Consider the following 19,504-nt stretch of genomic DNA (forward strand, 5'->3'; position numbering starts at 1 on the left):
TCAATTTGGCAAATCTGACCATAACTATATCCTCATGATTCCTGCTTACATGCAAAAACTCAAACAGGAAGTACTGGTGACGTGTTCAATACGGAAGTAGTCCGATGAAGTGAGACTGTTTTGTCCCCACAGTGACTGTACGTACATATCCCATCCAGAAGCCATGGATTACAGGAAACATCCACACTGAGCTAAAGGCTGGAGCTGCCGCTTTTAATAAAGAGCGGGACAAGTATAAAAATCCCGCTACGACCTCCAATGAGCCATCACAGGCAAAGTGCCACTACAGGACAAATATCAGATCCTACTACACCGGCTCTGATGCTCATCGGATGTGGCGGGGCTTGCAAATTATCCTGGATTACAAAGTCAAATCCAGCCACAAGCTTCCCAGGGACGCGAGCCTACCAGATGAGCTAAATTGCTTCTATGCTCGCTTTGAGGCTAGAAACAATTACTCATGCATGAGGGCACCAGCTGTTCCCGGACAACTGTGTGATGACGCTCTTTGTAGCCTATATGAGTAAGACTTTTAACCAAGTTAACATTCACTAGGCTGCAGGGTCAGACGGATTACCAGGACACGTACCCAGAGCATGCGCTGCACAGCTAGAAAGTGTCTTCATTGACATTTTTAACCTCTTCCTGACCCAGTCTGTAATACCTACATGTTTCAAGCAGACCACTATAGTCCCTGTGCCCAAGAACGCCAAGGTAACCTGCCTAAATTACTATCGCCCTGTTGCAGTCACATCTGTAGGCATGAAATGGTTTGAAAGGCTGGTCCTGGACCCACTCCAATATTCATACCACACAAACAGATGATGCAATCTCTATTGCACTCCAAAAACTGCCCTCTGGACAAGATGAACACTAACGTGAGAATGCTGTTCATTGAATTTAGCTCAACATCATAGTGACTTCCAAGCTCGTCACTAAGCTCAGAACCCTGGGACTAACCATCACCCTCTGCAACTGGATCCTGGACTTCCTGACAGGCCGCCCCCAGGTGGTGAGGATAGGAAACAACACATCCGACATGCTGACCATCAACAAGGGGCCTCTCATGGGTGCATGCTCAGTCCCCTCCTTTACTCTCTGTTCACGTATGACTGCATGGCCAGGCACGACTCCAATACCATCATCAAGATTGCCGATGACACAACACTTTTAATTTCACCTTTAATTAACCAGGTAGGCCAGGGCGAGAACAAGTTCTAATTTACAACTGCGACTTGGCAAAGATAAAGCAAAGCAGTGCGACAAAAACAACAACACAGAGTTACACATGGGATAAACAAACGTACAGTCAATAACACAATAGAAAATATATGTACAGTGTGTGCAAATGTAGTTAGATTAGGAAGGTAAGGCAATAAATAGGCCATACTGGAGAAAAAATTACAATTTAGCATTAACACTGGAGTGATAGATGTGCAGATGATGATGTAAAGTAGAGATACTGGGGTGCAAAAGAGCAAGAAAAATAAATAACAATATATGGATGAGGTGGTTGGGTGGGCTATATACAGATGGGCTGGGTACGGGTGCAGTGATCGGTAAGCTGCTCTGACAGTTGATGCTTAAAGTTAGTGAGGGAGATATAAGTCTCCAGCTAGAGTGATTTTTGCAATTCATTCCAGTCATTGGCAGCAGAGAATTGGAATGAAAGGCGGCCAAAGAAGGTGTTGGCTTTGGGGATGACAAGTGAAATATACCTGCTGGAGCGCGTGCTACAGGTGGGTGTTAATATGGTGACCAGTGAGCTGAGATAAGGCAGGGTTTTACCTAGCAGAGACTTGTAGATGACCTGGAGCCAGTGGGTTTGGCAATGAATATGTAGCGAGGACCAGCCAACGAGAGCATACAGATCGCAGTGGTGGGTAGTATATTGGGCTTTGGTGACAAAATGGATGGCACTGTGATAGACTACATCCAATTTGCTGAGTAGAGTGTTGGAGGCTATTTTGTAAATGACATCGCCAAAGACAAGGATCGGTACGATAGTCAGTTTTACGAGGGTATGTTTGGCAGCATGAGGGAAGGAGGCTTTGGTGCGAAATAGGAAGCCGATTCTAGACAAACCAGACACCTAGGTATTTGTAGTTGTCCATATATTCTAAGTCAGAACCGTCCAGAGTAGTGATGCTAGTCGGGTTCTCAAAAGTTTCTATAGCTGCACCATCGAGAGCATTGGTTGCATCACTGCCTGGTATGACAAAGGGTAGGTACAGAGGGTAGTGCCTACGGCCCAGTACCTTACTGGGGCAAAGCTTCCCGCCATCCAAGATGTCTATACCAGGCGGTGACAGAGGAAGGCCCTAAACATTGTCAAAGACTCCAGATACGCTAGACATAAACTGTTCTCTTTGCTTCCACTCGGCAAGCGGTACAGGAGCGCCAGTCTAGGTCCAAAAGGATTCTTAACAGCTTCTACCCCAAAGCCAAAAGATTCCTGAACAGCTAATCAAATGGGTTAACAGACCTCTCTTTTACACTGCTGTCACTTCAAATCTACCTAAATATAAACTCAGCAAAAAAAGAAACGTCCCTTTTTCAGGACCCTGTCTTTCAAAGATATATAGAAAAATCCATATAACTTCACAGATCTTCATTGTAAAGGGTTTAAACACTGTTTCCCATGCTTGTTCAATTAACCATTAACAATTATGAACATGCACCATCATTAAGACACTAACAGCTTACAGACAGTAAGCAATTAAGGTCACAGTTATGAAAACTTAGGACACTAAAGAGGCCTTTCTACTGACTCTGATAAACACCAAATTAAAAGATGCCCAGGGTCCCCGCTCATCTGTGTGAACGTGCCTCAGGCATATTGCAAGGGGGCATGAGGACTGCAGATGTGGCAAAGGCAATAAATTGCAATGTCGGTACTGTGAGACACCTAAGACAGTGCTACAGGGAAAAGGGACGGAGAGCTGATCATCCTCGCAGTGGCAGACCATGGGTAACAACACCTGCACAGGATCGGTACATCCGAACATCACACCTGCGGGAAGGGTGCAGGATGGCAACAACAACTGCCTGAGTTACACGAGGAAAACACAATCCCTCCATCAGTGCTCAGACTGTCCACTAGGCTGAGAGAGGCTGGACTGAGGGCTTGTAGGCCTGTTGTAAGGTAGGTCCTCACCAGACATCACTGGCAACAACGTCGCCTATGGTCACAAACCATAACCACAAACCCACCATTGCTGAACCAGACAGGACTGGCAAAAAGTGCTCTTCACTGACGAGTCACGGTTTTGTCGGGTTCGAGTTTATTGTAGAGAGAATGAGCGTTACACCGAGGCCTGTTCTCTGGAGCGGGATCAATTTGGAGGTGGAGGGTCCGTCATGGTCTGGGGCGGTGTGTCACAGTATCATCGGACTGAGCTTTTTGTCATTGCTGGCAATCTCAACGCTGTGCGTTACCGGGAAGACATCCTCCTCCCTCATGTGGTCCCCTTCCTGCTAGCTCATCCTGACATGAACCTCCAGCATGACAATGCCACCAGCCATACTGCTCGTTCTGTGCGTGATTTCCTGCATGACAGGAATGTCAGTATTCTGCCATGTCCAGCAAAGAGCCCGGATCTCAAGCCTATTGAGTACGTTGGAGGATGAGTGCTAGGGCCATTCCTCCCAGAAATGTCCAGGAACTTGCAGGTGCCTTGGTGGAAATCGGGTAACATCTCACAGCAAGAACTGGCAAATCTGGTGCAGTCCATGAGGAGGAGACGCACTGCAGTACTTAATGCAGCTGGTGGCCACACCCCCAATACTAACTGTTACTTTTGATTTTGACCCCCCTTTGTTCAGGGACACATGATTTAACTTATGTTAGTCACATGTCTGTGGAACTTGTTCAGTTTATGTCTCAGTTGTTGAATCTTGTTATGTTCACACAAATATTTACACATGTTAATTTTGCTGAAAATTAACGCAGTTAACAGTGAGAGAATGTTTATTTTCATGCTGAGTTTAAATATTACCTCAATGACCTCGACTAACCGATGCACCCACACATTGACTCTGTACTGGTACCCCCTTATATATAGACTCACTAACATTATTTTACTGCTGCTATTTAATTATTCTATTTTTTACTTAAGGAATTTCAACGTATCATTGGGTTCTCCAACTTCTATCACCGGTTAATTCTGAACTTCAGTTCTACTGCCGCTGCCCTTACCATCCAAAAGACCCAGACCCTTCAGTGGACTGATACCGCCCTGACAGCGTTCAACAACTTGATATGCCTCTTCACCTCAGCTCATGTCCTTCGCCAACCTTATCCAACACTTCATTTCACCCTGGATGTGGACGCCTCCATAGTAGGATTGGGAGCCATATTCTCTGTGGGTGAGAATACCTCACAAATCACATCCCTGTGCCTTCTTCTCCAGGAAGTTATCCTCCCGCTGAGAGGAATTACGATGTGGGGACAACATCCCTTTTTCATCCTAACATATCATTGTAATCTGGAATATATCAGAGGGGCCAAGAGGTTAAACTCCAGGCAAGCCCGCTGGGCACTCTTCTGCACACGCTTACATTTTCATGTTACTTACATCCCTGGAAGGAAAAAGTTTGACCTTCCGACCAGTAACTCAGACCCTATACCCATTCTTCCTTCTTCTTGCATTATGTGACTGGTACAGTGGGAGGTTCACTCTGCCATAGAAGAAGTCCTAACCTCAGACCCAGCTCCTCCTGAGAGACCAGCTGGGAAGAGGTACGTATCAGAAGCTGTTAGACCCCAACTGATGAAATGGTGACACACGTCCTTGTGGTCAGGACATCCGGACCACCAAACCACCAAACTTCTAGCCCGGAAGTTCTGGTGGTCCTCACTGGCATCCGACATAAGGGATTACGTACTGTCCAGTCTGCACCCAAACCAAAAGCCCTCGTCATCTCCCTTCCGGGAAGCTTCAAGCTTTGCCAATCCCTCACAGACCCTGGTCCCACATAGCTGTTGACGTCATCACAGACCTTCCTGAACCTTCTGGTAACACCACCATCCTTGTCATAGTAGACGATTTAAAAAACATTTGTTGTCTGGTTGCTCTTCCTCATTTACCTAACAGCATGGAATTGGCGGAGTGTATGTTCCGTCTGTATGGGATTCCAGAGGACATCATCTCTGACCACGGGCCCCAGTTCGTCTCCCGGGTGTGGCGAGCCTTCTGTGACCGACTGGGGGGCGCCCTCAGCCTCTCCTCAGGGTAACACCCCCAGACCAAAGAGCAGATGGAATGCCTGAACCAAGAAATAGGGAAGTACCTCCGCCAAAAATGTTCTGCCTCTCCACACGATTGGAGTTGGTATATGGCCTGGGCCGAATACACTTAGAACGCACTGATACCTCCACCTTACTCTGATTCAGTGTGTCCTTGGTTACTAACCCCCCATGTTTCCCTGGGAGGCGGAGCCTGGTACTGTCCCAGCTGTCGATGACTGGTTTCGGTGTTGTGAGCGGGTATGGGAGACCGCTCACCGGCATCTGCAGAAAGCCTCTAATACCCAGAAACGCTTTGCCGACAGACGCCGCCAACCTTTTTCTGTGGATATAGATACTTTTGAACCTGTATCTTCACAAGGTCTTTGCTGTTGTTCTGGGATTGTTTCACATTTTTCGCACCAAAGTACATTCATCTCTAGGAGACAGAATGCTTCTCCTTCCTGAGCAGTATGATGGCTGCATGGTGTTTATACTTGCGTACTATTGTTTGTACAGATGAACGTGGTACCTTCAGGCATTTGGAAATCGCTACCAAGGATGAACCAGAGTTGTGGAGGTCTACAATTATTTTGTGGTCTTAGCTTATTTCTTTTGATTTTCCCATGATGTCAAGGAAAGAGGCACTGAGTTTGAAGGTAGGCCTTGAAATGATGTCGATTAGCCTATCAAAAGCTTCTAAAGCCATGACATAATTTTCTGGAATTTTCCAAGCTGTTGAAAGGCACAGTCAACTTATTGTATGTAAACTTCTGACCCACTGGAATTGTGATACAGTGAATTATAAGTGAAATAATCGGTCTGTAAACAACTTTTTGCAAAGACTACTTGTGTTATGCACAAAGTAGATGTCCTAACTGACTTGCCAAGACTATAGATTGTTAAGAAGACATTGATATTATTGACCATAACCTGTTGAACATTTTATGGCTTTTCAACCTCTGCCATATCATGAATTCAGAGCTATTTATCTAATCAAACCCAGAGGGTCTTCTTTTAATGGAAGCCTCTCTCATTTCAAACATATAGGGTGTGGTGTACCACAAGGCAGCTCTCTAGCCCCTCTACTCTTTTCTATTTTTACCAATGACCTGCCACTGCCATTAAACAAATCCTGTGCGTCAATGTATGCTTATGTGTCAGCAACCACAGCTAACCACAGCTCCTCTTAACAAGGAGTTGCAGTCCGTTTTGGATTGAGCATTGTATTTGTTACAAATCATTATCCAAGAGACATGACCGGTTCTGATCTTCATTGTAATCAGAGGGCTAATATAAATACTATGCATGCCAGTCTCTATTGGATAAGAGTTGAGGAGAGACTGACTACATCACTTCTTTTTATATGAAACAATGTGTTAAATTCCTAATTGTTTACATAGTCAAATCCAATTAGAGGTGTTTGCCTCTGCCCTTCTCTTTAGAGACTGTGTGGGAGTTATTTCCCGCACAGAGCACGATCCTGAGAAGGAGGACAAACTTAGTGACGATTAGAAATCTTCTCTTTATCGTTCCAGTCCAGACCAGGGAAGCTTTCAAAATCTTAACTCTAGCTGTTTGGTCCGAAACTGATTCACAAATCATAGGAATTTGTCAAGCTATGAAGACATTCTCCCCCTATGAGTCTAGCGTTGCTATGCAACAGTTGCCTTGGCAACATTTCTCCCTTATGGCTAAAGCTAGTGTGAGAACCATGCTAACAACAAACGTTTTGGGATAAATCTGAGGAAAAACTGCACTCTACCCACAACTTCTTTGCTAGATTCATGATGGTGTTGTTAGACAAAGCAAGGAAAGTGAACTCTGTGAAGCATTTATTTGGGCTGCAATCTGAGGTGCAGTTACCTCTAAATGAACTTAACTCTGGGTCTTCCTTTACTGTGGCGGTCCTCATGACAGCCAGTTTCATCAAAGTGCATGATGGTTTTTGCAACTGCACTTGAAGAAACTTTCAAAGTTCTTGAAATGTTCCGTATGGACTGACCTTCATGTCTTAAAGTAATGATGGACTGTCATTTCTCTTTGCTTATTTGAGCTGTTCTTGCCATAATATGCACTTGGTCTTTTACCAAATAGGGCTATATGTATACCACCCCTACTTTGTCACAACACAAACGCATTAAGAAGGATAAAATTTAACAAATTAACCTAAGGCACACCTGTTAATTGAAATACATTCTAGGTGACTACCTCATGAAGCTGGTTGAGAGAATGCCAAGAGTGTGCAAAGCTGTAATCAAGACAAAGGGTGGCTACTTTGAAGAATCTCAAATATAAAATGTATTTTGATTTGTTTGAAACTTTTGGCATTATTTCATATGTGTTATTTAATTGTTTTGATGTTTTCACTACAATGTAGAAAATAGTAAAAATGAAGAAAAACCTTGAATGAGTAGGTTTGTCCAAACTTTAGACTAGTACTGTATACATACATGCAAACAGACTTATACACTCAAACGCTTACTCAAGTTAGCACGTTCACTCCAACACACACACACACACACACACACACACACACACACACACTGAATGCATGAAAACAGACAATACTGTACCAAGGAAAACATTCCTAATCACTGACTCATTATATGAAATCTTACTATGCCTATTTTTAAAAGGGGGGGGAAATCACTTCCCCTAAGTTTGACTCATTCCAGCAATCATACTCCACTTAAGAAAACTAGCAGCTGTGTTTACTTCAGTTACTTATGCACTCTCTCTCGTTATATCACTCTTTCTCACTCGCTCTCCCCTTTTCCCTCTCTCCCTCGCCCCTCCACACAAACGCACAGTTTCTCTTAAACCACTGTTATTCTCATTTCATTTTCAGCTAATACAGTCTCTGTGGTTTAACGACTTAATTGAAGGAGTTATGGTCCATAACGTGAACATGCATTTACATGGCTGTGGCCTTGTTAAAACTAAACCAGGGCTATGTCCCAATGGTACCCTATTCCCTTTATAGTGCACTACATTTTATAGTGCACTATATAGGGAATCGGGTACCATTTGGGATGTACACAAGCTCTGGCATGCCAAATGCTCTTCAAATGGATTCCACATGTTGTTTGCATAATTTCCCCCCCCTAACACTTGACCTACAACTGGAATCAATGTTCACACTGATCTGTATGGCATCCGTGCACAAGGCTGCTGAAGTTAGCTGTGCAGTATGTATGTAGCTGGTTTTCTGAAAAATACAACAGAGTGGCAAGCAGTTTCGTAGAATGAATGTGAATAACTCGGCAGTTAACACCTTGGACCTGTTCAACTAATCTTCAAAATGGTGTCTCTTTCTTTCTCTCTCTTTCTTTTTCTCTCTCTCATTCCTTATTTTTCTCTCTTTCTCTTGCTCTCTTTCTTTCTTTTTCCTTTCTTTCCCTTCCTCCCTAACTTCCTCACTTAATCATCAGTCTTACATAGTCTGATTAGTAAAAAGAAGAGTCATGGCCTCCCAAGTGGTTCAGCGGTCTAAGGCAATCCATCGCAGTGTTGTGGCTTCACTACATCCTGGGTTTCGATCCCAGGCTGTGTCACAACTGGCCGTGACTGGGAGTCCCATAGGGTGGCGAACAATTGGAGCAGCATCACCCGGGTTTGGCCGAGGGGGCTTTACTTGGCTCATCGTGCTCTAGCTACTCCCTGTGGCGGGCTGGGCACCTGCAGGCTGAATAGGTTACCTCTGACACATTGTTGCAGCTGGCGTTAAGAAGCACGGTTTGGTGGGTCATGTTTTTGAGGACACAACCTTTAGCTCTCCTGAGCTCTTTGGAGAGTTGCAGCGATGAGACAAGATCATAATTGGATATAATGAAATATGGGAAAAAAGGAAGAGTTCCATTCATATCATTTTGACCGATATAGTCATGTCAGATCTGTGATTACTTCCATAGTATAGGAACTGTGGGTGTCATCATTCCTAGTGAGTCACCTCAGGACAGGTTTCCCAAAAGCATCTTCAGGATAAGTTTCGGAAAATGTTTGGGAAACAAACTGGGCCCAAGCCAGGCCGAGGATCCTTATTAACCAGGAAGCCCCTAACTTTTAAACCCAAACATTGAGGATTTCGGGGGAATGGATGAGAACGTAATGTGCTATGTTTTTCACCCATTTTCTTATGTGTAAATATGTTGTTTTATATAGTTCTTCAGTCCTTTTTAAATGTCATTTAGTTTCTCAGAGGGTGGCTGAATATCTGTTGTAGAAGTTGTTGTCTTTTTAATCCATGCACCATGGCTAGACTGAGGTCACAGTGTTTGCACTGTCGTTCAATGTATGCTCTGTTGTTTGTCCTTGATTGTCACTTTTCTGCTGTCTGTTGCAGAGTTCCATAATGCATTTTCTGTCTTTCCTCAAGAAAGACAGGCTTGTCTATGTCTGATTCCACAAAAAGTGGGCTAGCACTCTCACTCTTCCTCAGTCCAGTCCATAACTAACACACTGGCCCAGAAAATTAGAGGATGTCACACTTATTTGACAAGAGAATCTGAAGATGATGCTAATGTTTCTGCCTGTGTCAACAAATATAGCAAGACCCCCCCCACACACACACACACTTTAAAGTACTACGTAAGTAGGTTTTGGGGTATCTGTACTTCACTTGATTATTTATATGTTTGACAACTTTTACTATTACATCACTACATTCCTAAAGAAAAAGGAACTTTTTACTCCATACTTTTTACATGACACCCCAAAAGTACTCTTTACATTTTGAATACTTAGCAGGACAGGAAAATGATCCAATTCACACACTTATCAAGACAACACATTGTCATCCCTTCTGCCTCTGAACTAGCGGACTCACTAAACACAAATTATCTTTTGTAAATTATGTCTGAGTGTTGGAGTGTGCCCCTGGCTATCCATAAATCTTTAAAACAAGAAAATGGTGCCGTCTGCTTTGCCTAATACAAGGAATTTGAAATGATTTATACTTTAACTTTGATTTTTGGTGAATACGTATACTTTAGACACATACAACGCCCTCTCTGTGCTCAGGGGCCATCACGTACACAGGCCAGGGCCATCCCACAATGCACACTACGTGAGGGGGGAGCATTCCCCTCTTGCCTCTCCCCTTACGCCTCTGCCCTTCGCTCAACGTAGCCGGATTCTTGCCTCCACCAGATGAGATAATCTACTACATACTGTGCTCTACAGTATACAAACATTAATTAATCCAGATTACATTCATTAATCCAGATTACATTCATTAACCCAGATTACATTCATTAACAGGTGTCTGCTATTGGATGAGGTTAGTTAACCCCTTTTACTGTCTATTCAGGGTTAGGGCTAAAATATGGGTTAGAAGTAACTTTTTAAAGGGATAGACCTAGGGATAGGGTTTAAGGTTTGTTTTTCTTCAAAAACAGTATGGGTTTATAGCTCCTGCTCTTTTAAGCCTCGCTGTGGCCATCTGCGGGTACTACATACCTTGCCAGGCTCAATCTGGGATAGCAACTGCGTCAGATCTACAAATCACCATTAGCTGCTAAGCAATGAGGTAGACCCATCCATGTGGTTTGCAACTCAGTGAACCTGTGCAACATATGCTCAGTTAATAGCCTACAAATGAACAGAGGTCACATGTATCAAAATACACAGCAGCCATTTAGAATCAACAAAATAGTGTTTTTGAGAAACAAATGTTATTATTGAAATTAATCTGTTCCATGAAAATGTGGAAAAAATAATTGGCATGCCGATCAGTTTAAATCGTATGTTAAACTGTAAGCTTCCCCAAACTTGAAACTCACGAGCTGCCTATGGTCTTTACCATTACACCCACTATTACACCGCACGCACATAGGAGGTGCTTACCAAGTAACCATAACCTTGTTAATATCAAGTTACCTGCGGTAACGCCAGCTCATTGCTAACACCAGTGAAGCTTGCATTGTGACGCAGAACAATGGGCTGGGAATAGAACGTTCGGAAGGAGAGAAGGTGCTCAATAGAACTTAATAGGAGCCACAGGGTGAAAACTGCCTAAAATAAGGCCTGTTTTTCCGCTATTACTTCAAAACTATGGCAAGTAGCTGGAACACATGTTAATATTATGAAACTGAACTCCATGGCGGATGCAATGAAGTAATTTTCATCAGAAAACAGCGTTCTGAAAAACTTAATCTGTCCAGCCTATTATGACAATGTACACAGAACAAAAATATAAACGCAACATGCAACAATGTCAAAGATTTTACATAGTTACAGTTCCTATAAGGAAATCAGTATATTAAAATACATTCACTAGGCCCTTATTTATGTATTTTACATGACTTGGTCAAATATTTACCTTAAAAAAAGTAGGGGTGTGGATACAAAAAAACTGTCAATATCTGGTGTGACCACCATTTGCCTCATGCACCATTTGCCCCATTTGCCTCATCTCTTTCACATAGAGTTGATCAGACTGTTGATTGTGGCCTGTGGAATATTTTCCCACTCCTCTTCAATGGCTGTGCGAAGTTGCTGGATATTGGCGGGAACTGGAACACGTTATCTTACACGTCAATCCAGAGCATCCCAAACATTGCTCAATGGGTGACATATGTGTTGAGTATGCAGGCCCTGGAAGAACTGGGACATTTTCAGCTTCCAGGAATTGTGTACAGATCCTTGCGACATGGGGCTGTGCATTTTCATGCTGGAACATGAGGTGATGGTGGCAGATGAATGGCACAACAATGGGCCTCAGGATCCCATCACTGTATCTCTGTGCATTCAAATTGCCATCGATAAAATGCAATTGTTTTTGTTATCCGTAGCTTATGCCTGCCCATACCATAAACCCCCCACCACCATGGGGCACTCTGTTCACAAAGTTGACATCAGCAAAACCCCTGCCCACACGACTCCATACACACTGTCATCTGCCCAGTACAGTTGAAACCAGGATTCATCCATGAAGAGCACAGTTCTCTAGCGTGCTAGTGGCCATTGAAGGTGAGCATTTTGCACACTAAAGTCGGTTACGATGCCAAACTGCAGTCAGGTGAAGACCCTGGTGAGGATGACGAGCACACAGATACGCTTCCCTGAGACAGTTTGTCCAGACATTATTTGGTGGTGCCAACCTACAGTTTTATCAGCAGTTAAGGTGGCTGGTCTCAGATGATCCCGCAGGTGAAGAAGCCGAATGTAGAGGTCCTGGGCTGGCGTGGTTACACATGGTCTGTGGTTGTGTGGACGGTTGGACGTAATGCCAAATTCTCTAAAACAATGTTGGAGGCAGCTTATGGTAGAGAAATGAAAATTCAGTTGTCTGGCAACATCTCTGGTGGATATTCCTGCAGTCAGCATGTCAATTGCACGCTCCCTCAAAACTTGAGACATCTGTGGCATTGCATCATTTTCTTGATATGCCACACCTGTCAGGTGGATGGATTTTCTTGGCAAAGGAGAAATGCTGGCTAACAGGGATGGATGTAAGCAAATTTGTGCACGACATTTCAGAGAAATAAGTGTTGTGTGCGTATGTAACATTTCTATGATCTTTTATTTCAGCTCATGAAACACGTGACCAACATTTTACTTGTAATGTTTATATTTTAGTTCAGTGTATGTTGTCTTAGAATACTGTACATGTAGCATTCCATAAGATTACACCTGTCAACAACGGTTCCAATTTGTGTCACTGTTATTACACTGTGTCAGGCAGATGATGCCATAGGTGGCAGGATCCTGTAGAGCAATTATAATTGGACTGGAATGAACCCTGTAGACCGTTACACTGTTGCTGGCTTCATGTGCTAGTGGGACACAGGAAACTGGGAACTGGTAAGTCTGATATGATTGTGTTCAAGTTCCTTTCAAGTTGGAACAATTCTTCAACCAATACAATTTTAGCTAGATTGATAAGCTTGCTAACATTGTTAATTATAATGTTAGCTAGCCTGCTTAACGTTGACAATATGAACAGACTAGTTACCTTATCCATATTGATAAGGTTGTAATTTTCAAAATGTAAAAGGTGAAAGGTCAGTGGTGAAACATCACAACTCTGCAATTTGGGTATCAAAATGTACTCAAGAGTTTTCCACTTGTAATTCTGACTTTGGAGGGTCATTGTAGTGAAATGTCCCACTGGAAAGTAAGAGCTTTTGATAACTTCGATAGCACGTGAACTCAGCAAAAGTCTGTTACTGATTGGACAAGTAGACTGCTGATTGATTAGATGTGGCTGTGTCAATTGCTGATAGATACGTTTTAATTGATTAGACAGATAGACTAGGTCCGCTGGTGATTGGACAGATAGACTGTGTTTGTTGCTGATGGGTCGCTGATTGGTCATTTTTAATTGAATCTCTAGGCTGATCTCTATATATCTATTTGGTGTGGAACTACTAATAGCAGCCTAGAAAGGAAATCAAAATATACTGAAGGAGATTGATAGATTGATAGCGGTGGCGGGATTACAAGCTTGGTCAAATGGTCATAAACCTAATTTCATTTTCAATTTGTATTCTATTATATTTTCTCCAAATCATTGAACGTGATCTACAGTGTCTTTGTTCCATAACATTCAGTAACCTATGTGAAGTACATAACTTTGGGCCAGTTTCCCAGACAGAGATTCAGCCTTTTTCTGGACTAGAAAGGTATTTCAATGGAACTCCCCATTAGGCATTAGTTTTTGGTTCCAGGATTAGGCTAAACGTTTGCCCAAGACTATGTTGTGTATAAATGTTTATAATATTTGCAATAAAAATATATTGATTAAATATGACTTTTAATACATTTGACAATTATGTTCAGTGTAAATGCTAAGGCACGTAATTTATCCCCTCTAAAGTGTACTATTGCTGAGTGAAAGGGGCCCATGGTAAATGGATTTAAAGTGAAAGTTGAAATGAGCACTAATCTGGCTCCATGAATACCCTTGAGCAGCACACACACACACACACACACACACAAACACACACACACACACACCCCGTGGCTGTCACAGTGTTGAAGGCAGGGACGGGGCCTCTCTCCAGCACAGGGGTAAAGTCACGCAGGTCAGTACTCAGTTTCCACATCAGACCCAGGAACAGGGGCCAGAGTCTCCAACTCCCTCCCTCCCCAGTCCCCTGGGGGGCCCCTCCTTGCCTTTCCCTGACCCCCAACCCCCAGTGTACAAATGCCTTTGCTGACAGCTCTGGCCCAGTCCTCGGTAATTGAAAAGAACAGGCCAGGGCCAGCCCCCAGCCACCCCACCACACATCCCCCACTCAGCCACCCTCCCATAGCCCTGCCTGTGTTGAGTTGAGCCTCTGAGCCCAGTGACAGACACCCATCAATACCAATGATTATTACCCCTCTGGAAGTCAGAGTCACTGCCGATGACATCTAAGACACCAGCCATGCAACACCCGCCCAACGCATATACGTACACACACACATACTAACACACACACACACACACCTCCCCCTCAGTGTCCTTCCTCTGCTACCCGAGCTTCTGAATGTTTAACCCATTGCGAACAGCCCTGTCTCTCTCTGTGGTTCTGCTGCTTCTTTACGGGAGGCAAACAAGGCTGTCCTACACACACACGTACACACTCACTCACAGAAACACACAAGCAGCTATCACAAGCAAAAAAAGCTGTGACAACCAGCAAACTTTTTGGGCAATTCCTAAGGAGTTTGGATCCTGCACTATTTCTCCTGGCAGTCTCCTACTATACTGTACTCTCACCCAAATCTTCACCAGCTAATTTAATAAAAACTATTTCTCAAACACAGAAGAAAAAACAATGACTTCAATCTATACAACACTATTGCGTTAAAACAAGCTAAAGCACTGCCAAGAACACATGGCAGAGGTTGAAGCAGTATTTAAATGCATCACAACCTGTGGTTATGCTGATGTCTACAGTCATTCCTCATTATAATCATCTCACAGCTTGTGCATTCACATCGGAAAATAGGTGTTACAAGTCCAGTCCCTAGCAGTGTTACACTGATTCAGTTTCCTTCTGACAGCAACCCAACACAATGGCATGCATGGTCAGCCAGCCAGCCAGTGTGCGGTAGGTACCTAGGTAACAAGGAGTTGTCATATGTGGTTCAGCTATGACAGCTGAACCAAACACACACACACACGCACACTTAGACACAATCCCACAAACATGACAAATGTGAACCACAGCATGAGAAGAAAAGGAGTAAAATGTGCACAGACCTTGTCAGAAGCTGCAGAGCCGTAGGAAACAGTTCTCTTCTCCAGTCCTATCTCTCGCTCCTCTCTCTCTCTCTCTCTCTCTCTCTCTCTCTCTCTCTCTCTCTCTCTCTCTCTCTCTCTCTCTCTCTCTCTCTGTGTGTGTGTGCACAGCTCCCTCCCCTTCTGTCGCTCAGCTGCTGAGCTCTCGCAGTTCTCAGGAAATGAATGGGGAGCTGCACAGAGAACTGTTGTACTTGCAAATGACTTAGCCTGCCCGCCCATGTCACATGATCAGCTAAATGTAGGGTGGGCCAGTGGGTGGAGGCTTCATAAGCAATGGGAAGACAATATACTCTAAGCTTGAACAGCATGCATCGAATTACACAGGGCCCCTCGTGGGAGGTTTCCAACACTTCCGTGGTCCACTCAGGCAGCCAGGCAGGCAGCGTTCTGTCTCTCAATTTAATTCCAATGAAAGGGCTTCATTGCCATTGAAAACATATGTTTACATTGCCAAAGCAAGTGAAATAGATAATAAACAAATGTGAAATAAACTATCAGAAATTAAAAGTACACAGTACACTCACAAACGTTTCAAAAGAATAGAGACAATTCAAATGTTATATTAATCAAGGATGGTAAAAGCACTCCCTGTGATCGTTCAAGATTGACGTCGAAATTGGACATCTATTGATGTCCTGAGGACGTCGGGAAATGTCTTCAAAAACCAGCCACTAGGGGAAACAGGGAGTGCTTTCACCATCAAGTAGGCTTGGGTAATCCCATGACTTTGGATCAGAAGGTTGTGTTTTCAATCTCAGTCGTGGACACTGGTTTTGTATTTTTTGTTGTAACCCTATCCCAAACCTTAACCATTTGGAATAAGTGTCTAAACTATGTGTTTTAACCCTATCCCAAAACGTAACCCTTACCTTAACCATTCGGAATGAGTGCCTAAATGTAACTCTTGACTTTCTAAATTTGACGTGTAGAGAAATGGAATGTGAAAGTGCAGCAGGATGAACGACACAGAGCCGAGAACATTGATGAATTCTGCAGTGAGACTGTGAGAGTTGGTTGATATTATGGCTATGGACAGTGTTATAAACATGTGCAAATAGTTGAAGTACAAAAGGGAAAATAAATAAACATAAATATGGTTTGTATTTACAATGGTGTTTGTGCTTCACTGGTTGTCCTTTTCTTGTGGCAACAGGTCACAAATCTTGGTGATGTGATGGCACACTGTGGTATGTCACCTAATAGATATGGGACTTTTTCAAAATTGGATTTGTTTTCAAATTCTTTGTGGGTCTGTGTAATCTGAGGAAATACAGTGCATTCAGAAAGTATTCTGATCCCTTCGCTTTTCCCACGTTTTGTTATTCTAAAATGGATTAAATTAATTGTTTTCCTCATCACAATACCCCAAGATGAAAAAGTGAAAGCAGGTTTTAAGACATTTTTGCATATCTATTACAAATAAAAATCAGAAATAGCTTATTTACATAATTCAGACCCCTTGCTATGAGTATAAAATTAAGCTCAGGTGCATCCGGGTTCCATTGATCATCCTTGAGATGTTCATACAACTTGATTGGAGTCCAACTTTGGTATATTCAATTGATTGGACATGATTTGGAAAGGCATATATGTCTATATAAGGTCTATATAAGGTCCCACAGTTGACAGTGGGTGTCAGAGCAAAAACCAAGCCATTAGATCGACGGAATTGTCCATAGAGCTCCGAGACAGGATTGTATTGAGGCACAGATCTGGGGAAGGGTACCACAAAATGTCTGCAGCATTGAAGGTGCCCAACAACACAGTGGCCTCCATCATTCTTAAATGGAAAAAGTTTGGAACCACCAAGACTCTTCCTAGAGCTGGCTGCCCAGCCAAACTGAGCAATTGGGGGAGAAGGGCCTTGGTCATGGAGGTGACCAAGAACCCGATGGTCACTCTAACAGAGCTCAAGGGTTTCTCTGTGGAGATGGGAGAACCTTCCAGAAGGACAACCATCTCTGCAGCACTCTACCAATCAGGCCTTTATGCTAGAGTGGCTAGACGGAAGTCACTCCTCAGTAAAATGCACATGATAGCCCACTTGAAAAAAGCTGTGCAGCAACGCTCCCCATCCAACCTGACAGAGCTTGAGAGGATCTGAAGAGAAGAATGGGAGAAACTCCCCAAATACAGGTGTGCCAAGCTTGTAGTGTCAAATCAAAGAAAACTCAAGGCTGTAATCGCTGCCAAAAGTGCTTCAGCAAAGTACTGAGTAAACGGTCGGAATACTTATGTAAATGTGATTTTAACATTTATTTTTTAATACATTTGCAAAAATGTATTGTAAACTTGTTTTTGCTTTGTCATTATGGGGTATTGTGTGTGGATTGATGAGTCAAAAAAAATCTATTTTAGACTTATGGCTGTAACGTTACAAAAATTCAAGGGATCTGAATACTTTCTGAATACACTGTATGTGTCCCTAATATGGTCATACATTTGGCTGGAGGTTAGGAAGTGCAGCTCAGTTACCACCTTATTTTGCAGGCAGTGTGCACATAGCCTGTTTTCTGTCGAGTGTCAGGTCTGCCTACAGCAGCCTCTCTTCATAGCAAGGCTATACTCATACTCAAAGTCAAAGTTTTTTTCTGTCAGTCACAGTGGTCAACTATTCTGCCATTGTGTACTCTCTGTTAAGGGTCAAATAGCATTCCAATTTGCTCAGTATGTTTGGTTAATTCTTTCAAATGTGTCATGTAATTATCTTTTTGTTTTCTCATGATTTGGTTTGATCTAACTGTGTTGCTGTCCTGGGGCTCTGTGGAGTCTGAGGGGACTCTTCTCTAGGCTCATTTCTCTGGAGGTGATGGCTTTGTTATGGAAAGTTTAGGAATAATTTCCTTTTAGATGGTTGTAGCTCTTTCCTGGATTTTTGATCATTAGCGGGTGTTGTCCTAATTCGTCTCTGCATGCATTATTTGGTGTTTTACGTTGTACACGGAGGATGTTTTTGCCAAATTCTGCATGCAGAGTCTCAATTTGTCCCATTTTGTGAATTCTTGGATGGTGAGCGGACCACAGACCTCAACCATAAAGGGCAATGGGTTCTATAACTAATTCAAGTATTTTTAGCCAGATCCTAATTGGGTTATCGAATTTGATGTTCATTTTGATGGCATAGAAGGCTCTTCTTGCTTTGTCTCTCATACTGTTGACAGCTTTGTGGAAGTTACCTGTGGTGCTGATGCTTAGGCTGAGGTAGGTATAGTTTGTTGTGTGCTCTAGAGCAACAGAGTCTACATGGAATTTGTATTTCTGGTCCTTGCAGCTGGACCTTTTTTGGATTATTTTTGTCTTACTGAGTTTCACTGTCAGGGCCCAGGTCTGACAGAATCTGTGCAGAAGATATAGGTGCTGCTATATGCCTACCTTGGTTGGGGACAGAAGCACCAGATCATCAGCAAGCAGTAGACATTTGACTTCAGATTTTAGTAGGGTGAGGCCAGGTGCTGCAGACTGTTCTGGTGCTTTCATCAATTTATATAGCAGACCCTCATGTCAAATTGAGTCAAAGCTTTGTTTTTATCAGCAAAACACGAGAAGACTTTGCTTTTATTTTGGTTTATTTGTCTCTCTCTCTCTCTCTCTCTCTGCCTCTCATGGCTGGGGAAGAACACTGGAGACCTCCTACCCCATTCAAAGGGAAAAGAGAATATGCAAAATACAAAAAGAGATATATTGCAGGAAATGTGGAATATAATTCATTCATCAAAGTAGAAATGATGCTCCTGAGCTACCAATAACATGTAGTTGTAGGATACTGATTATATTTTAGTGAACATTTGCAGGAGTAAGTAACCCAAAACACATCATTGTATTTCTTTGTATTTTTATTTATTATTTTTCTGATGCTCATAATGTTATTTGGCCCATTCACTGATACACATCCCTGCATATCGGTACCCACAATCAAATACCACCACCACACCACATACCCATCTCTGTTTTCTCCCCACAATTGTCAGTCTTAATGAAACATTGTGTTGTGTTGTGCTCCACAATGCCTGTCACTAGAGACTGGAAAGTGGAGAGTGGAA

At 43.0% G+C, this 19,504-nt stretch overlaps 1 protein-coding gene across 1 annotated transcript in view; it reads right to left on the bottom strand.

Moving 5' to 3' along the window:
- LOC115107093 (Krueppel-like factor 12) overlaps window positions 1-15,609 on the bottom strand; it is a 149,631-nt gene extending 134,022 nt beyond the window's left edge. Inside the window, exon 1 of the mRNA XM_029630479.2 lies at window positions 15,423-15,609. The gene's annotated coding sequence lies outside the window, so the exon portion shown is untranslated. The remainder of the gene's footprint in view (window positions 1-15,422) is intronic.
- Between the last annotated feature and the right edge of the window lie 3,895 nt (window positions 15,610-19,504).

Source organism: Oncorhynchus nerka, linkage group LG3 (assembly GCF_034236695.1).
Source record: "Oncorhynchus nerka isolate Pitt River linkage group LG3, Oner_Uvic_2.0, whole genome shotgun sequence".
NCBI lineage: Eukaryota > Metazoa > Chordata > Actinopteri > Salmoniformes > Salmonidae > Oncorhynchus > Oncorhynchus nerka.